This window comes from Oryza glaberrima, chromosome 8 (assembly GCF_000147395.1).
Source record: "Oryza glaberrima chromosome 8, OglaRS2, whole genome shotgun sequence".
Classification (NCBI taxonomy): Eukaryota; Viridiplantae; Streptophyta; class Magnoliopsida; order Poales; family Poaceae; genus Oryza; species Oryza glaberrima.
In genome coordinates, this window is record NC_068333.1 from 16,503,232 (window position 1) to 16,523,816 (window position 20,585).

A 20,585-nucleotide genomic window follows, 5' to 3' on the forward strand; every position below is an offset into this window, starting at 1 on the left:
AGAGCTTAGCATTATATATATATATATATATATATATAGATATATAGCACATCATATCATGTGTTGCAATAAAAAGAAGATGAACCCATCCAATATATAACAAGCATATACCAAAGTATAATCATGAACCAAAGATTTTACAATTAAGTTCAAATCCTATTACATTTATCACTCTTTATCAAATTATTTAATCAGTACTCAGTAGCAAACTGCATGCCAATATATATACACACACGAATTATTTTACACCGAAGGAAATAAAAGCCCTTGCCAATTTCAGGAAATAAACAAAAGTACAAACAAAACAAGCCAATGCACACCGATAGGTCTTTAATTTGTTCTTTTCAAGGAGACTGATCACACACCAGTTTAGCTCTGAATGCTAAATAAATCTGCCAGCCCCTGGAGGGATAAAGCGACCCTAGCGTTGTCTCCCTTGTTGGCAGTCGGGTCTCCAAATATCACTGAGATGATGATGCGCATGACGCCACCAACAATAATGCGGTCTTTTTCCGATGAAATGCTCTTGAGGGGACCCTCCATCATGAGCTCCTCGCTTGCCAGCATGATCTGCCCTCCATATTTCTTTTCACGGCCTGCCTGCCATCTCCTTCCGGCGAAGTGCTTGATGCAAGCTACGTGGAGATACACACCCTCGCCATTGATGTTGGAGTGATAGCACCACAGATCGCGTTCTGGGCCCTTTTCCCGCATGCAAAGGCAGCACTTCCTTGGTGCCCCGATGTCGAAGGCAAGCCCGTCGAGGATGATCGGCCCGTGCAGGCTGGCGCAGCACGGGTGGAGGTCGAGGTTGGCGCCGAAGCAGTGGTAGATGAACCCGCGCACGGGATCGCCGCAGGCGTCACAGACCCTGCGGCCCGAGGGAGGCGGAGGCTTGGGACAAAACCTGAATATGCGGCCTTTGTACATAGGGTGCTGTAGAATGGCCGGCAGGTTGGAGCAGAACGTGTGCATGTCGAAGTTGCAGGCGTCGCAGCGGTATCTGGGAGCGTATCCTGGCTCCAAGCAGCCGTCACAGCGGAACGGCATGTCACAAGTCGTGGTCACCAGGCGAAGCTTGTGCTGCGGGTGGTCGTGGTGGGTGATCATCTCTGGCTCTGCCACAGGTTCCTCCTCCTCCGGTGCTATAAAACATGTGTGATGCAATTAGCACTATATGCCAGTGTATATATTCGTAACCAAAGCATATATATCTCGTAGTTAATTAATCCAGTTAAGTATTTATCTTACGTTAATCCTAGCTTGTTTATCTATTTGGATTATGCGGAGCAAGTTGTTTGCGTTTAAATCTAACTCTATCCTAATTTCATCACTAATATATTAATGCCATTACCTCGTGAGAGATAATAATTGATATTTCACCCATCCGTTTTCATAGCCAAAACCCATTGTCAAAGTTGGATACCTTCTTCTCTCCCAAAAGGGATGAAAACTTTTAAAGCTAACTCTACCGTAATGTGATCCTCATATATTAATTCCATTACCTCATGAGACACCCTTTGAGATATAACATTTCAACAATCAGCTTGCCTATCCAAAACTCTTTGTTAAAGTTGGGTACCTTCTCTTTTCTCCAAACAGGGGTGACTTCAGTTCTACCCCCTCCATCAAAAAGTCAAGACATATTTCACTTTCTGGTTTTCTAAATGAGATGGACATATTTGTAGTTTTGATGTGCTAAATTAAATTGTTGACTAGAACCCAAGCAATCATCTTAATACTCATTGGTTGCATGCATACATATAGTTCCTTGGTTTTATCACATGGTAGATGAGTTATTCCCCCCTTGGTCTTGGTGAAAAAAAACTGCCTTAGACTTTTGGATGGAAGGAGTACTACATATCTGCCTAGCTTATTTCACATGGCGACTCATCAGCAGGCTTCTCATATAACTTTTGGCTTTCCAAAAGGTCAATTAATTTATCGATTTCAAAAAGATGTGCTGCACATGATTCCAATTGGAAAGCTTACAATTATCTATACACACGTAATTCCCAGAATTTAGGCGTGTATGACTAGCATTACCTTTTACCCCAAACAAAGTTTGCCCAAAGTAAGGGTTGGAATAGATAAAAATGACAATGAGGTGTATTACCTTGACCTGGTGAGAACAAAGGCTCCGTCACCGTTTGAGACCTATTAAGAACAACAATTCAACTTAGATGTACAAATAAGACAGATTAGTACACCAGTTCTCAAGCTGTGTATCCGCATATGGCCAACACATCAATATTTTTTTTTTACTGTGAAGCATCCCTTTCTTATTATGCTTAAAATTTTCTAGTATAGAATTTTAAATAAATTTTGCAGGTTCAATTTTCGTTTTATTTTACTATTCATTTAAAATGTCCATTTCATTCACTCTAACAATTTGATTGGGTCACTTAAACCCCTAAACAATTTTTTGCTCATGTTACAGCTGAAACTATTAACTATGGTTCATTATACTGCTTAATACTCTTTTTTCCAGATTCATAGTACTAAGTTGTGTCTAATACAGTACTATGTCACTATATTTTGAGATGGGGGGTACATTTTTTATCTTTTTTTTATTTTTTACAAGTCTTATTTTAAGCTAAAAATTTTTAAAGCCATAGATGGCATCATTATATAAGTTCCATAATATTTTCAATTTTTTTCATGATTGTTTGCTTGAACATTTAAATTTTGATGTTTAAGTTAGTTTTAGGTGTTTCCAACCTTGTAAACAATGATGAAAGTTCTAAAGAAAATGCTGAGAGGTAAGACGTAATGCATCTATCAGTCCTATCAAATTCAATGCAAAATACCATTTATATATATAGGTCGAGAGAATCTACAAAGTACCACTGAGTTCAACACACTTCAACAATAAGCCACTGAATTGTTGATATCCATAATATGCCATCGCATTATCCTTAACCTCTACGAATTGCCATCGTCGCGCCATTTGTACTGTTAATTTTCTTAGTTATGACCAAAATACCCTTTGAATCATCTAACCCTAGCATGGCCCAGGGCCCCTTTTTTCCCAGCATCGCATCTCCCAGCGCCGCATCACCACCCTTCCTAGTGCCGCCACAGCACCACGCCTCGCCAGCATCGCCATCCCTAGCGCCGACCCGACCTCCGTCCCTAGTGCCGCCATCCGTAGCACAAGTCAGTGGTGGTCTGGCCACCATCGTCACATCCGACGGGAGACGGCGCCCCTGTTGGAGGGCTGCTGGTGGTGCTGCCATCGTCATCAGCGTTGCCGTCGCAAACAAGGGGACACGACGTCGACGCCCCTGCTGGAGCTGCTGCTGGTGCCGCCGCCGTCGTCAGTGCCGACATTGCATGCAAGGGTCTTTTGTTTTGGGTGGAAATGTATCAATAGAAGTGAATGATGACATCAGACATTTCGCCAATGTTTTTTAATATTGTAGCTGATATGCTGGTCACTCTAATCAATTGAGCCAAAGCAGATGGACAAATTTGTGGAGTAGTCCCTCATTTAGTGGATGATGGCATTTCCATTCTACAATACGCTGACGATACCATTCGTTTTATGAAGCATGACCTTGAGAAGGCTCGTAACATGAAGCTTTTGCTTTGTGCTTTTGAGCATCTCTCAGGTCTCAAGATTAACTTCCATAAGAGTGAATTGTTCTATTTTGGTGATGCTCGAACCATGGAAGACCAATATACCAAACTCTTTGGTTGTTCTTCTGGCGAATTCCCGTTATGCTACTTTCCTATTCATTATAGGAAACTAAGAAATAATGATTGGAAATGGGTAGAAGAACGCTATGAGAAGAGACTTAGTAGCTGGAAAGGGAAACTACTTTCCACAGGAAGACGTTTAACATTGATAAACTCAGTGCTTAGTAGTCTTCCCCTGTATATGATGTCTTTCTTCACAATATCGAGAGGTGTACTCAAGAAACTTGATTGTTTTCGCTCTAGATTCTATTGGCAGTGTGATGATCAAAAGAAAAAGTGTCATTTGATGAAGTGGAGTATTATGTGCCGACCCAAAGAACAAAGGGGATTTAGGAATTCATGATTTAGAAATGAAAAACATTGCCCTTCCTAGCAAGTGGTTATTTAAACTACTCACGATGGATGGTGTATGGCTACAATTGATTCATAACAAGTACTTGGGCTCAAAACCTATGTCACAAGTCGAGTGGAAAGCTAGGGACTCATACTTCTAGGACAGCCTTATGAAGGTCAAGCGTGATTTTCTACGTTTTGGCAAATTCATTATGAGAGAAGCACCACTGTGAGAACAATACCCTTGCCTATACAATAAACAGGATAATGTAGCAAATGTGCTACAAAACTACCCTCCGAATGTATCTTGGCGAAGGAATCTTATTGAGCCAAAATTAGTGGCATGGAATAACCATGTTCCACGAATGGCAAACCTAGCGCTTACTCAGGACCGAGATAAGTTCCGCTAGAATTTAATCTAGAATGGAGAGTTTTCAGTTAAGTCACATTATCTTGCCTTGGTACATTCAGATGTGCCCAACATAAATAAAGTAATTTGGAAAGTAAAAATACCACTTAAAGTCATGATCTTCCTAAGGTATTTACGTCGTGGGGTAGTTTTGACAAGGGCTAACCTGGCCAAGCGCAATTGGCAAGGAAGTAAGAATTGTTCCTTTTGTCACAAAGATGAGACAATATTACATTTGTTTTATGAATGCAGATTTGCCCGTTTTGTGTGGTGCACTATACAAGTGGCTACAGGGCTTTTCCCGCCTCGTGGTGTATCTAATATGTCTGGTAATTAGCTACGGGGAATTAGGAAAGACCTTAAGTCGCTTATCCTGTTAAGGGTAACCACTATTTGTTGGTCATTATGGTTTTGCGGGAATGATATGACATATCTTCTCCTTTATAGGTTATTTTTTAAACTATCCACTTCCTTCGTACATGGGCTATCCTTCAGAAGCCTGATTCACAGGATTTAGTTGCAGCGGCATGTCAACGCTTGGAGTAGGTGGTCAGGGAGTGTTTTACTCAAGGACATGGATGGCGGTCTAGGCTGAAGATTGGTGCTCTCTAGATTTTACTACTTTCCTTCACTTGTTACAAACTCTTTTGTGGGCGTGTGTGTTTTGGCTATGTGCATCCTAGTTATGCAGAGGCCGGGAGTTTTTTTAGTATGGTTCTATCAGCTTGATGTAATCGACTGAGATTAATAAAAGCTTCCTTTACCAAAAAAAAATGATGACATGGATGAAACAGCTAACAGTTACCTCTCTTCTCTAACTATTCCTTTCCCTCACTCCCAAAATTCCCCATTGTGAGCTCACCAGCAGCGATGGGCACGCAATCCAACATGCATGTGAGGGTAGTACTGGTGTGGCGACTCCTGCGCCCTGTCTTCTTCCAGCAGCTGCTGAAGTGGCACCATGGCTGCCTGCCAATTTGCTAGTATACACCATCGGAATCTGTCTTTAACTGTCCCATTGGTGAGACTGCTGCCCACCTTTCCCGCTGCTATGATCAGTTCAGTTCAATTTTGACTCAATATTTTGTTTGCTTTGCAGCTACACTAGATATCTATTTTCATCTTATTCTTCTTCTGGGTCTGACATTCACTTTACAAGTTTGCATCACCTTTCTATGCACGTTAGCAAAATACTGGAATTCTCACTGAAAGCAGTACGTGCTGGCATACATGGCCAATAAGGATGATGAGGCCACCAAGTAGATATTCAGCCGATTCCTGCTCAGTTGTCTTTCATGTTAATCGTGGCTGCTCCTTCATAAAAAGAAAAAGCTCTGGTGCAGGCACCAGGATGGATTGCACGTAGGTGTATGCTGTGGTTGGCCACTTTGCTGACACCAGCGGAGAGGCTACAGACCTGCAACTGAACTCATCATTTTCCAGGACCTCATGCCGGCTCTGACGAATAGTGGCTATGACTCATGAACTTTTTACCGACACCCAAATATGAAAGGGGAAGGGAGAAAAGATGATAAGGGCCCTAATGTGGGGCTAGCTCTATGATGTGGAGGACGGCTGGGCGTGCAAAGTCGATGACATGTCACACCCAAAACCAGCCAAGGGACATAACTTGTCTAGTTTGAATAGTTGAGGGAATAGTTTTACCTGGTTTATAAATTGAGCGACGAAAACTAGACCAACAAGATAATTGAGAGACAATAACTAGGCTTTTTCCTACACGAAATAATAGTTTCAATCTAATTATATGCTAGACTCAAACTTGTTTATACATACTAGGTATTATGATCTTTCTTTATTCTGCTTTCAAAATGCACATGTCAAATTGTCAACTGTATGATAAGAGACCTGCAAAGGCCACAATCAATATAACAGAACAACTAAGCCAAATCCACATTGAGTTTGTCTTGGTGATCTTTACTCTAAAGCCAGATAAAGTTATCGAAATAGACGTCAGAATAAATATTCTTGAGCAGATGGGTGGTCCAAGTCAGATTGGAGTGGTGATCCGAGGCAGTTTGTTATGTAATCTGATGGATAAGTTGGGTAGCTGGGTAATCGTAGGTCGACCAATTTTAGAGTTATATACAAACACTAGAACCCCATCAAGGTACAAAATGGCTGTTACAGGCAAAACTATGGTATTGTAGTTTGAGTAGAATAGTAATTCTTAGCATGTGGATTCTTGTTATTGGAGTATAACTATATGGCCAACCGATGTAACCCTCAGGCCTCAATATATCATCAAATAAATTCTTAAGAGGCCGGAGTCACCTTACTTGGCTCCGAGGGACATAGACATAACAAATATCGAATCTCATCAACAATGGCCTGCTCTCTTGCATTATCGACTTTTAAGTATTTCTAAGGCCCTGTTTGCTTCAGCTTAAGATTATTGTAATCTAGATTATTAAATTAGATTACTCTAAGCTAGATTATAATAAGCTAACATAGAATAAGCTGCGAGTTGTTTGTTTCTCTGAATTATTAGAGACATCTAAGAGTAGTGGGTCTTTAGCTACTCAATAATCTGGAAAAAGCTCCTCTACTCCTCTAGAGGAGATTATTGGATTATACTAATCTGGCTTATAGATTATAACAATCTAGCATAATAATCTACTTGTTTGTTTCAGCTTACTCCTAATAATCCAGATTATAATAATCCTAAGCTGAATCAAACAGGGCCTAAGTCAATTCCAGGGATCTATGTGTTCTGAATTTCTTGTCAGCTGGTGTCACCCAAATTACAACAATCCCATCTAAAAAAGAAAAATGTTTATGAGTCAATAGATGAACGCATGTTTGGCTGAGATCAAATTTTTGGTGAGGGTGAAATTTTTGTTTAGATTAAGTTGTTTCAATGTCAAATTTTAAGTGATAATTGTTCTTGAGTTGAACTAATGTTGGTTCATGGTAAATTGAAAATAAACCTGTGGGAGTGCAAAGTAATTACTAGAGTATTAGGGTTAAGAAATAAAGTGAACAACCCGCAGCGGTGGAAAGTGGCTGCGATGAGCGTGGACCATTAGCTCTGGAATTGACCAACTGTGCAATAGCAGTTGTATTTGATGGTGGCCGTTCTTTAGTAATGAAATCAACTATATATTACCTGGTATCGGTTTCTTTCTTCCGGAGTTCCTCCCGTCCATGCTCTAGAACATTACATACTTCATCCTTGTGCTGAAACTCCTCTGTAATTTCATCTTGTCTCAGCGGCGTACGATCACCATCCTCCGCACTGAAACAGGTGTAATAATAGTCATATACTAACTGGACGAAGTAGAACAAAAATTTGGATGGTTTTTTGTGATCGCTAGTTATGAATTGATACCTGCTGACAACTAATTGGTTGGATGTATCTTGGCCTAAAACCTCTGTTGGTGTCCACTGTGATTCACCCATTAGGATCTCATACAGTTTAGTTAGGGTTTCATGTGATTTTGATGCCAGGTCTTTTAAACATGCCATATGCACGTTAATGTCCTGGCCTTCCTGACTGGAGCGGTAGGACCAAAACTTGTTGCGATAACCCTCCTTGCCACACATGCAAATGCAACATCTGCTGCAAGCCGACACCCTGCGAAGCTCCATGACATAGCCCTTTACGTTCGCAGTGCGAACAGGCAGCCTCGCACAGCGTGGGTGGAGGTCGAGGCCACGCTCAAAGCAGTGGTAGACGAAGCCGTGCATGAGGTCACCACATGCATCACAGGCCCTACCGCATTCGGAGGCCAGAGGCTTTCGGAGGAACCGAAAAACGGAGCCTGGGAACAGAGGGTGTTTCAGGGTGTGAGGCGCTGTTGCGCAGCACATATCATAGTACCCCTTGGAGTTGCATTGCTCGCACTTGAACCTGCGGCCGGCACCAAGCTCCTTGCAGCCATCGCACTGGGTAGGCCAGGACCTGACACTCTTATCCAGCCTCAGCTTTTCATGCATATGATCCGTGTGAGGGGTGGGGACAATCGGAAGATCTGTGCCAAAGCCCGAAGAATTAGCACACCAGATGACCATATAAAGATCTAATACAGTATCTTTTCTTTATAATGGCTAATTGAAGGTTTTTTCTTAAAATCCCATATAAACAGTTAACACTAAGAGGTGAAAGGTTTCTCATATTAATAGGTCACAAAATATCTAACAAAAGCTCCCACTTAGTCTGAAAATGAAGGTGTCTTAATGTTCAAGTTTTTCGATGCTTGTGACCTAAAGCTCAGATTTGCATATGGTATGTTCGCTTTTCTCCCATTCTTGCCTTTACTAAATAAATGCTACTCCCTTTGTTTCAGGTTATAAGACATTTTGACTTTGGACAAAGTCAAACTGTTTCAAATTTGACTAAGTTTGTAGAAAAAAATAACAACATTTTCAACCCAAGACAAATTTATTATAAAAATATATTCAATTATTGATTTAATGAAACTAATTTGGTACTATAAATATTACTATATTTCTATATAAACTTAGTCAAACTTGAACTAGTTTGACTTTGAATAAAGTCAAAACATCTTATAACCTGGAACGGAGGGAGTACCAGAATAAAATATTATTTTCTCCATCATTCAGAAAATATTGAACATTATGTGTCATCCAATGTGCTACCAATGAAGGGCAACCAAACCGTTTCACCTATACTCTTAATCCTCGAGCTTGTCTAAAATGATTAGTATTTAGAATCAGGTAGAAGAATAACTAGGCAATTAAATCTGTAAGTATAGGATAATTCTAGAACTGAATATCCATAAGGCCATAACCATGATGGGCAAGCACGATATTAGATCATATCTCACAGCCAGAAGGTGATAAAGTATAAGCTTGGAAGGAATTAGTTTCTAAGCTCATGAATATTAAACTGACACATGAAATCGACACTTTTAGATGAACTTACATCAGAAAAAGGAATTTTCTGTTCATTCAAATATCAAGCCTTATTTTCTGGTACTTACAACGTGGGTTTGTATATAGCACAGGATTAGCTTTGCTAAGAGAAATTAACGACACAGCTAGAAATTTTTTTTAATGACGATGAGACTATTCAACATTTGTTTTTTCATTGCCATACAGCACACTGTGTGGCGTGAGGTACATGCAGCTTTTAATTTGGATCCAGCCACTAGTATTGTCCAATTTATTCGGAAATTGATTAGTTGGTTTGGACTAAAAGTTAAAATAAGCCGGTGTACGTTGGTGCGGCCAACCGGTTATGATCTATTGGATTACGTCATAAGGACATTGTTTTTAGAAAAAGAAGTCCATTTTACTCCCCCCCCCCCCCCCCCCCCCCTCCCAAAACTATTTCATTGGACCACTAAACCCCTAAACTATTTTTCGGCTCATTTTACCATCTAAACTATTAAAAATGGTTCACCTTACTCCTTTATAACATTTCTCTTTTTTTTCCTTTTTATATAAGTTGTATTTAGAGCCATCCCTGATACCATTATCAAACTTCAAAAAAAAAAAAAGTTTTTTCTTGACTGTTGGCTTGAACTTTAAAATCTCCACATTTAAATCAGTCTTAGCTGTTTCCGACTTATGTAAAGAGTGGGGAAAAAATCTAAAATATGTTGAGACGTGTAACAGCCCGCCCTACAAAACCGTGTTTATAAGTTGGTTCCAACCTTGCTACACTAGCGCAGTTGATACTAAACATGCGCACACAGCTCTCATGTACCACACAGGCCTAATCCTGATTGGACCGGAATGTCACAAGACATATGTTGTAATGCATCTATCGTTCTACCAAAACTAGGAAGGTAGCCCACGCGAATGCACGGGCTTCTTTTGTACATTGCGTTTGAAAAATATATATAAATAGAAAAATAACTAGCTGACACCTGCCATGTTTAAAATTACTATTTTTTGAATAAGACACATCAGGCGAGTCCTCTGCTGTTCATTGGTATTTTGCTTTGATAATTTTTCCAAGATATTAGTTAAGTTCTAAAATATATAATATTTAATACATCCGTATAAATAATTATCTATGATCTTTTTATTATATAGAAAGAAGTTCGATTTAGTTTGTTTGGAAAACATGTCTAGCAAATCAAGTGTAAATTAGAAGAAAGGTGTTTTGTCCTTTTTTTTAATAGAATGTTTAGTTGCTTTTTTTAAGAAATTCTAAAGAACTATTATTGTTAACAAATATGTTTTATTTGTACCCTCAAGTAGTTCTCCTAGTTGGATTAAGTTGATGCAAATTGTTACATGCTTATATATAAACTAATAAAGACATGCCATATACCTCGCTTCCTTGTGATTTGTGTGATCTATACTATATTTTTTCAAAAGAAAATACCTAGTTAACATGAATCTAAAATTTTAAATTTAATAGTAACAAATATAACTTTTCAGGGAACTATATACTGTGAACCTCAGTGCGGTTTATATGTGTAATAATATGAGGAGAAACTCATAATGCTAAGATATAGGATAGATGTAAGGCCATTAATGTCTAAGCATTTTAAAATTATTACGAAAATGGAACACGCAATGGTTGGTCCAATTTTAGTGAAATGTAAGAACCAATTTTTTTAGAACTAATTAAGTTTTCTCTAAATAGTTCAATTTAGTCCCTATTGACATTTTCTTTTACTTGCTTTATTTTATATTTTATACCAGTTGGGTTTATGGATCTTTAAATAATGTGTTTAATTATAAATACAACAATATTTAGGTTAGAAATCAGATGTGTAGCTTGAATTTTATGCATGTTTTAATATTTTTTTCTATTATTTCTTGCTATATAAACAGGAAAGGATAGAGTGAAGAGCTCAAGCCGAGAAGGGATGGGACGAGTAGTGTTGTGTTGTGCGTATGTGTGGGGGAGGGCGAAGTGGAGGTGTGGTTTTTTCTATTTTATCTAAATGATTTAAGTGAAACCGATGATCCATTTTTTCTCACATTTTCTGTTATTTTTCCTAATTTTTAAGAACGTAAGACATGGCGGGTTAAGATTTTCATAAAAGTATATCTATTGGTTGAAAATAATGGACCTACCTATTTAGTGGAAACTGATCGTCGGATGATTTATCTTCCAATTTGTAAAGTTTTATTTTTATTTAAGGCGTAACACATGACGCCTTAAGTGCACTCAGAGCCTCAGAGGATGTACAATAATTTACAGTATTATAATACTTATTTTCATTTTATATTATGTTCTGTTTTATAATACTTATTTTGATTTACGATGTCTATGTTTAAATGACATATTTTCATTTTCATAGAGTGAAATATGTGTAACATAGATCTTAATTATTTATTTAATTATAAATAAAACAAAAATTGAAATAAATTAACATTATGATTTAACTTAAGAATTATAATCATTTAGCTTTCTAATTATTGATCTTTTTTTTACTTAGTTAAATATTAGGAGATAAAGGAATTAAATGAGAGAGGAGACGAAGAGAGAGTTGAAGGGAAGAGATTACAGGTGCATAAAATTGTAATAATTCTTTTTACTGGGTTGTAGTGTTTCAGTTGCTATAATTTTTTCAACTAAAAATTGAAAATGATTTATTGATTGATTAAAATCTATCCTTTTACTTGCCTGTTTCAATATATTCGCTGTAGATTTTAAAAATACGAACACTACAATCTAATAGTGATCTAATAGTGTTATTTTGACTTATTCTAATGTTAGAATGGGGGAGTAATTTTTTAAAACATTAAAATCTATATCATCATCTTTCTATAATTTTATAGTTGTACGAATAGCACACAAAAATCAGAAAATATAGCCCCAAAGTGACATATTACTTCTCAAAGTTTAGATTACAGTGGATATGGGTCTTTAAATGTAAAATAATCTAAAAGCATAAGTTGATCTAATATTTGCTTTCTAACTAACATATTTTGGAAACATTACTCACAGTATATTCATTTTACTTTTATGATTGTAGACCTAATTTAATTATTATGAAGTTATGTATGATGATAAAATCTATATTATTATTATTTTATATTTTTTATAATTGCTAGAATGGCATGTAAAAGTCAGAAAATATAAACCAAAATAATATTTGTTTCAAAGCTAAATTATAGTGAAATATGGTCTTCAACTGTAAATTTAGTTATAGATAATCTAAAGATTTGCACGGATGAGAAATTAGTTGTATGATTTAAAGCTTAATTGTTTAACACAAAATTATTGCTTCTCTAACTAAAAAATCATGAATATGGGAGAAGGAATGGGTGAAAAAGTGGAGAAAATGAATTGAAAGAAGAGGGGGGCGTACATATATACGTTCTTTTTTTCTAAAAAAAGAGTAACGTATACATACGGGCTTAGGTGGGCCTAGGTTTAGGAGATGATTTTTTTTCTTGAAAATTAATCTAATGGTTGTAAATAATGGGTCCACCAAATTTAATGAAATATGTTTTGTCTTTTAGAATTATTAAGAATTTCACTAATTTATTAGAGCGTTACATGGTAACTTAGAATCCTTTATTGCATGTCATCTGGCGGATTAGGAGCATTTTAGGAAATTTAATGGACTTTTAGTATATAATGGATACATATAATATGATATTCTAAAACATCGATCGGGTTCGTCAATTTAAATGAAAATCGACGGTGGTATTTACGTAAAATATAGAGTAATATGTTTTATCTTTAAATAAGGAAAACCCTTTTTTAAATATCACCAATTTTTTCTAATGGTATTAAGTAGGTATGTTTCTTTTTCTTATTGATTTTATATTTATAGTAGTTCTGTACGTAGTTTTTTTTGTGTTTTTTTTCTTATTGATTTTAGATTTATAGTAGTTCTGTGTGTAGTTTTTTTTTCTTCTGACTCGAATAGGAGGTAAGCTGCATTGTTTTCTTCAGTTATACGTAAGTTTCTCAGAGAGTAAGGAATTAGTTTCTTTAAAATAAAATACATCTAATCTAATAGCCTAAAATATCGGGTCCACCTATTTAAGTGAAAATCTAATCTAACGGTCTAAAATATCGGGTCCACCAATTTAAGTGAAAATCGACGATGAGATTTGAGATAGCCACATGGCGGCCTAGGAGTGTTTGTAGAAATGCCACATAGCGGTTTGAGAGCGTTTATAGGAAGTTTAATGGACTTTTAGTATATAATAGATAGATAGATTTCAATGCAAAATATGACATATAGAGAAACGAAAAGGAACAATGGGCCTTAACTTTTCGCTTATGCTTATACTTATCAGCCAAAATTTGAATTTTCAATCTTAAATTTGGAGCTGATTTTGAGGTTTTTTTTAGCAAAGTTTATTTTTCAGCCTTTACTTTTAGATCGCTTAGAACACGTATATAAAAGTTTTATTTACAAATAATTTTTCGTTTGTAAATATGCCGTTTCACTTATTCCGCGAATAAGCGAAACGATGGCTCCTAATATCGTTAGGGAGTAAAGTGAACCATTTTTAATATTTCCAGGTGTAAAATGAGCCAAAACAAAATTAGGGGGTTAAATGGTCCAATGAAATAGTTCGGACAGTAAAATGTACTTATTTTTCTTCTATAAAAGGAATTATCCTAATCTTACATCTTTATGGGCTCCAACTGGCTATGGTTTGGTCTCTTCAGCGTGAGGAGTTGCATGATCTGGTATTTGATGCAGGCAACACCTTGGAGCGTAGCCACAGAACTTTTCAACCATATTGGATGGTGGTTTAATAACAGCTAGCCTATGTATCTTTTATTTTTTTTAGTTAACTAGCCTGTCGAATACTTCTTTTATCATTTTAATGAACTTTCACACACGCTTGTAATAATGTAGCTGTGTACACCTTCTGGTTGCTGCTTCCATTATCTTTGCAACAGTACCATCTCTACAATGTCACTGATCTGATCATTGGGCCTCTTTTATATAATAAAATCAGTATGATGTGTACAAAAGAATTACGTAGTAGGATATGGGATATCCACTGCTGTTGATCGACCTAACTAAAGACATTATACTACAGCAGGTAGTAGGATGTTTTGATTGGTAAAACAAAAATGAAATGGATGATTGCAGGTCAAATTTGCATGTCCAAATGGCATGCTAAAATAGATATGTGGTTCAAATGATTACCCTAGTTAAATTCTCAAATAAAATATTTTGAATAGCGAAAAAATCGACCATGTGCATCTCGTCCAAATTCCAATGTTAAGGCAAGGAGTGTATCTTGCGCAAATAAACACAGAAAAGAGGACATGTTTATTGTTACAGTAGGGTATGTAAATTCGTACCTTTTATAACCCTGTTGATGAACCGTATGATTACACTTGATATTCTTGTATTTTGCCTGATGGCATTGTTCAGTACAGAGGCTATAGCCATTCTGTTAGCTTCACTAGTACCGGCAATGCAAATTTTTGCGCTGACCTTGACACCTGACAAGTGCTTGAAGCCCACATTTTCAAGGTTGTATTGCTCCACTGTGCTACCATTGAATTCCATCTTTAACCTTTGGAGGTTGGGCATAGCTCCTTCATCAAATCTCAGACTTGATACAGTACTACACTTGAATTTGAAGTACTTCAAAACATGGAATCCTGACTTGTCAAATATGATAGGTTCTGCAGGGGTTGTCCGGACATACAGTGAGAAAACAGTGAGGGCATTCAGCATTGAGAGAGTCTCAATGTCTTTCCTCAGGAGTTCCATGACTGCTACTTTCAAAATACAGAGTTTCTCAATAGTTATGATCCAACTGGGAAGTCTATGGAAGACGCAAACACGTGGAAACAACTCAAGCCTCTGCAGAAGGCTACAAGGGGGGGGAACTTTATCTAAGAAATCCAAGAAAATGGCAATGCTTGAATTTTCGTTATCATTAGAATCTTCCGAGAAGCAGACAGGAACAACTGTTAGAGATTTGAGGCTCTTAAGTATCCCAATAATTGAACCCAACAGTTTCATGTTGTGCTTAATATGGTCAGAAGTCGCTATCTTAGGACATGCGAGTTGAAGATCCTGCAAATTGGTCAGTTCTTCAATACTCTGTACACTCCCTGTGTCAACAAAGTACCCTAGATTGGGTGGAAGTCTGAAGTGCAGCAACGGCGGAAGATGAACAACTTCTGATCTCAAAAAGGTCACCATTGCACCAATATGCAGAGTCCTGAGATACTTCAGTCCTTGGAGCTCTGATGGTAAGTCTATGCAAACATTACCTTCAATCTGCAAATAAGTCAGTAGAAACAGTTCACGAATTCTAGTGAGGTCAAGAACTTCGCCATGTTTACCATGAAGGAATAGAACTCGAAGAAGATGAAACTCCGAAATGGAAGGCCCGCACTTCCAAAATCCAGAAAACACAAGTGATCGTAGTTGTGACAATCTAATACATGCTGGTGCCTTTGCATCTTTTGAATATCCGAAATGGAGAGAGAGTCGTCGAACTTTGTCAGCTAGTCTTATACCAGACTGAGAATGATCAATTGCAGTGACAAAATTCTCTTCCATTGCCTTGCGTTTGATAAAGTTAAGAACCATGTCATGCACTGTGCAAGATACAACCTCATCACTACAGCTGATATGTTCAGTTTCAAGTATTCCCCTATGGACAAGCTCATAAAAATGATTCCTTGCAGCTTCATCCAAACTTTTCCCTTCCGTCGCACTTACAAAATCTTCAGCTACCCATTGCTTAACCAGATCGTCCGGATTGATTATGTGATCCTCTTTATATATACTCAGATACAGCATGCATGCTTTCAAATGATGAGGAAGATTGTTGAAGCTATTGTTCAGTAGTTGTGCCATTCCTTCGGAAGTAGGTTGTATCCTCAAATCTGGAATCAACGACTTCTGTACATAGATCCATTCATCTGGTTTGTCTGGCCGACTCAATAAAAGACTGGCTGCAGCGATAGTTGCTAGTGGCAAACCGCCACATTTTCGTGCTATCTCATATGAAACTTCATTGAGTTCTTCAGGACATTTGTCTTTATCACCAAAAACTCTACTAACAAGTAAATCTCTTGAGAAATCGTCATTAAGCGGTTCCATCTTAAAAATATGCTTCTTGATCACGTGAGATGCATTATGTTGAGACTTGTAAAAACTCCATGCCTGAGCCACATCGTTAATTTCTGTTGTTACTACTATTCTACTACAGCAATCCTCTGGTAAAGCATGTCTAACAACATTCCATGTTGATACAGTCCACACATTATCAAGTACAATGAGGCACCTGCCAAGTAGCGCATGGTGTTTATGTTATATGAATTCAACTAGAAGATATTGACAGGTTCTCCCTGAGTAGAAATATGATTGTAACATATAGAGAAGAAACGCCGTTGGTGTAGAAATAAATAATTGTACTTCAAACTCTCAATTTTTTTCATCTATCCCATTAGGCTCAATTGCAAAGGGGCATTTAACTATTTGCCACTTTTAGAAATGCAAATTTCTACCGTTTCTTCGCTGAATTTCGGAAAATTTTACCTTTGATTACAGGAAGCCAAGGCTTGACCTTGCCGCCGCCAAGGGCCCGACCTCGACGTGCTCCTCCAGTAACCGCCACCGGGCGTGCTCGTTCTCGTCGCACTTTCCCAGCCACAGCCCGACCCCGACGTCGCAGGACTCGATCTCACCGCCCTCCCCACGCCGCCGCCGCCGGGGGGTCCAAGCTCGCGACGCTACCCAGCCGCTGCCGTCCGTCCCGCCGAGACGAAGCCCGCAGCCCCGCACCACCGGCCGCTGCTGCCTCCGCGTGTTGTGAAGTGACAGGGAGAGAGCAACATGATTCGCGGCCGCGGGCGGGGAGATGTCGGCGGGGAACACGGCGGTTGGGGCCCCCCACTCCCCCCATGCGGCCGGCTCGGCTTCTTCGCCACCGGACTTTTCCGGGCGGCGGATGGCTCCTCGGATGACTTGACTTGGCGGAAGGCCTCGTCGCCTCCTCCCCCTTTGGCGTTAGGGATGCCTACCGAGGCCTCCTCCTCCTCAGGCTCTTTCCCCTCTTCTCTCCCTTCCTCCTCTCTCTACCACCGAACCTAGCTGCTCCGGCCGCCGGCGACGATGACTGCGGCGGTGTCGTACCAGTCGGCGGGGAGGGACGCCTTCGCGGCGTCGGGTCCGCCACCACGCGGCGCGGGTGGGCCGCGGCGGATTGCTCCGGCCCATCGATGCACGCCGGTCGACGGGTGCATACCGCTGTCGGCCCGTGCGGGAGGCGGCGGCGTGGAGGCTTATGGGAGGCGGAGCGACTGCGGGGCCGGAGGGGAGCATGGTGCACGGTGGATTGGTGGTGTGTGACGCCCCGCAATAATTACGGAAAAAAACGAAATTTCTTCCAATCGGTCGCTAGGGGGAAGGTAGCCGAAATCAGGCGCTCCCTCGCCCCAAGATGCACGCCCCTCTAGGCCTCACTCACGTGTCCCCTGCTCCCAATCATTTGTCAACACACAACTCCATTCAACAAATCACCCATATATTTTAGAAACCATCTGTTAAGGAAATTTGTTTTATTTTTTGTTCGAAAAAAAAAGTTTCACCTAGTTTACTCACAATGTTTCACTATGTATAGATCTATTGTTGCAATGAACTGAAACATTATTTTGTAACAGATCACCAACATATTTTCAAAACCCTCTATTATGAGAATTCGTTTCACTTTTTTGTTCCACCAAAAATAACCCAGTGTACTTATAATGTTTTACTATGTATAGATCTAACATTGCAGTGAACTGAAACATTCTTTCGCTATTTGCTGAAACATTGTTTTTATATAAGGTGAAACAACATCTGATTTAAACGATTGAACATTTTCGATCTACTTAGTGAAATAATTCCGATATACTTGGTGTAACATCGTGCAACATTTAAAAAATAATTCAATAATAAGCTAAAAAATTTCGTCGGAATATATCCATGTGTGGTCTTGTTTTGAAGATTTAATTGCAACAAATTTAATAGTACAATCGGATCATAATTTCGATAAATAATTTAAGAGAAAAAATAGTTTAAAGTGGTTTTTCACACATGCGTGGCGCTAACATCATGCTAACGTCAGCCCCCGATTTTTGGACGCCTGGATCGGGCGCCCGATTCTAAGTCTCCTCCGACAAAAAAAAAAGAGAGAAAAAGCACAAGCAGTAAGCATGTTGGTCTAGAAAAAACTAAGGGACAATTGCTCATTTGACCTTGTTTTAAAGCCAAACTACTAATGTGATACTACATTTTTTAGTTTGCTAATTTGACCCCGCTTTTTAAAATCGAGCATGCCGTTTGACCCTATTTACACTATGCCATTAGGGTTTCAAAAAAGAAAAGAAAAAGAATCATTTTACTATTCAAAGTGACCAAAATACCCTCATACATTTCACTTCAAGTCTTCAACCAATCTCTCATTCACATCTCGGCGGCAGCGGCACGAGGAAGGAGGAGGCGACGGCGCTGGCGCCGACGTGGGGAGCGAGCAAGAGGCAGCGAAGGCGCAAGGAGGAGGCGCGGTGACGGCGACGGCGCCGGCGTGCGGAGGGAGGCGATGGGCAGATCAGACGGCAGCGCAAGGAGGAGGCACGGTGACAGCGATGGCGCCGGCGTGCAGAGGGAGGAGATGGGCAGATCAGACGGCGGCGCACGGAGGGGACGGCGACGGCGACGGCGCACGGAGGGAGCGACGACAATGAGGACACATGGAGGGAGTGATGGCGGCGAGATGTGGAGGGAGTGGCGGCTGTGGCTGGATGCGCCGGTGCCAGCGCTTGTTTGATTTTTGTGATCTTGTTTGAATGTTATTGTTGGATGATGTTCTTAGCAGGGATTTGTTTGCATGTTGATATGGATTTGAATCGATGCTGGCATGTTGTTCCAGAACCATTTGTTGTGGTGATCTAATTTGCGTTCTCAATTGTATTTTTTTGGCTAAAATTCAAATCTAATTCAAATTCGCACAAGACATATCAATTCCAAGTGAAATTTATTAGAAATTGCATCATGTACACCAAAGCGTATAAAATTAGGGTCAAATGAGTAAGGATATAAAGGTATTTCGACCTCAAATTAACACTGTCAAGTTAGTTTCACGAAATGGGGTCATGTCTGATGTCGATAGTTAAAAAGCAGGGTCAAAAAAGTAGGTTAAAAAAAAGCAAAGTTAAAAAAATAAGGTCAAATTGGTAGTTTGCTTTTAAAATAGGGTCAAATATACGATTGCCCCAAAAACTAAATACTCTTGACAATATATGTTTGGCTATGTACTTGTAGAGACCGAGTTTTTAATACATCTTCTAAAAAAAATATTAGTCAGATAAAATTCTCCACAACATTTTTTTTTTGGAAACACAAGAGGAGGTTATGATCTAGCTGTTTGTGTTGAAGGTTATGATCTCATTACTCATCTTACTAAATGCACTTTCCAATCTTTAACTAATTTCTGAAAATTTAAATCTTCTGCAAATTTGATCACTGCCGTTGCAAAGAATGTTGGGTTGGAAAATACCACTACAAGAAGATCAGCTACAAAATACCATCACAGGGAAATTTGAGTTGGAAAATGCCGGTACCATTACTGTTTCATCCAAAACTGCAATTAATACCTTTTTAGGAGAGAGAGTTTTGAAAATTCCAACACTACCCTTTTTTTTCCACTCAGTTGTAATACTCAACATTCCAAGTCGCGTTTGGATGCATTTAACAAATCTCGCGTTTAATTAATGGTGGAAATGTTTAGAAAATCAGCTAATGCAAAAATTAAGAAAGAGTAAATTTTACAAAATTAATGTACTTTGATCAATATATCACAATACTATATATTTAAGAAAGTGTATTACAAATTAAACTACAGATTTAAAACCATATTTTTTACAAAACTATAGATTGAAAGTATCATTAGAAAACTACAATTTTATAAATGAGCATATATAACATCAGTTTAACATCAGATTTAAATATATATAGTATAACGTCAGTTTTATCAGAAAGCTACAACTTTTGTAACCTCAACAGTGCTATAGATATAAACTCTAAAATTTGTAGTTCTTTGATAATTTCATTTCTAAATGCATAGTTTTGTGATACAATGCTTTAAATATGTAGTTATGTGATAAATTTCATGTTAAATCTGTAGTTTTATGATACACATTTTAAATTTATAGTTTTGTGATAGTTTAGCCAAAATATCTGTAGTTTTATAAAATTTAGTCTTT

General features: G+C 38.6%; 1 pseudogene; it reads right to left on the reverse strand.

The window, feature by feature from the left end:
- Positions 1-510: 510 nt before the first annotated feature.
- On the reverse strand, positions 511-17,692 carry LOC127783163 (disease resistance protein RGA5-like; annotated as a pseudogene).
- Positions 17,693-20,585: the final 2,893 nt, after the last annotated feature.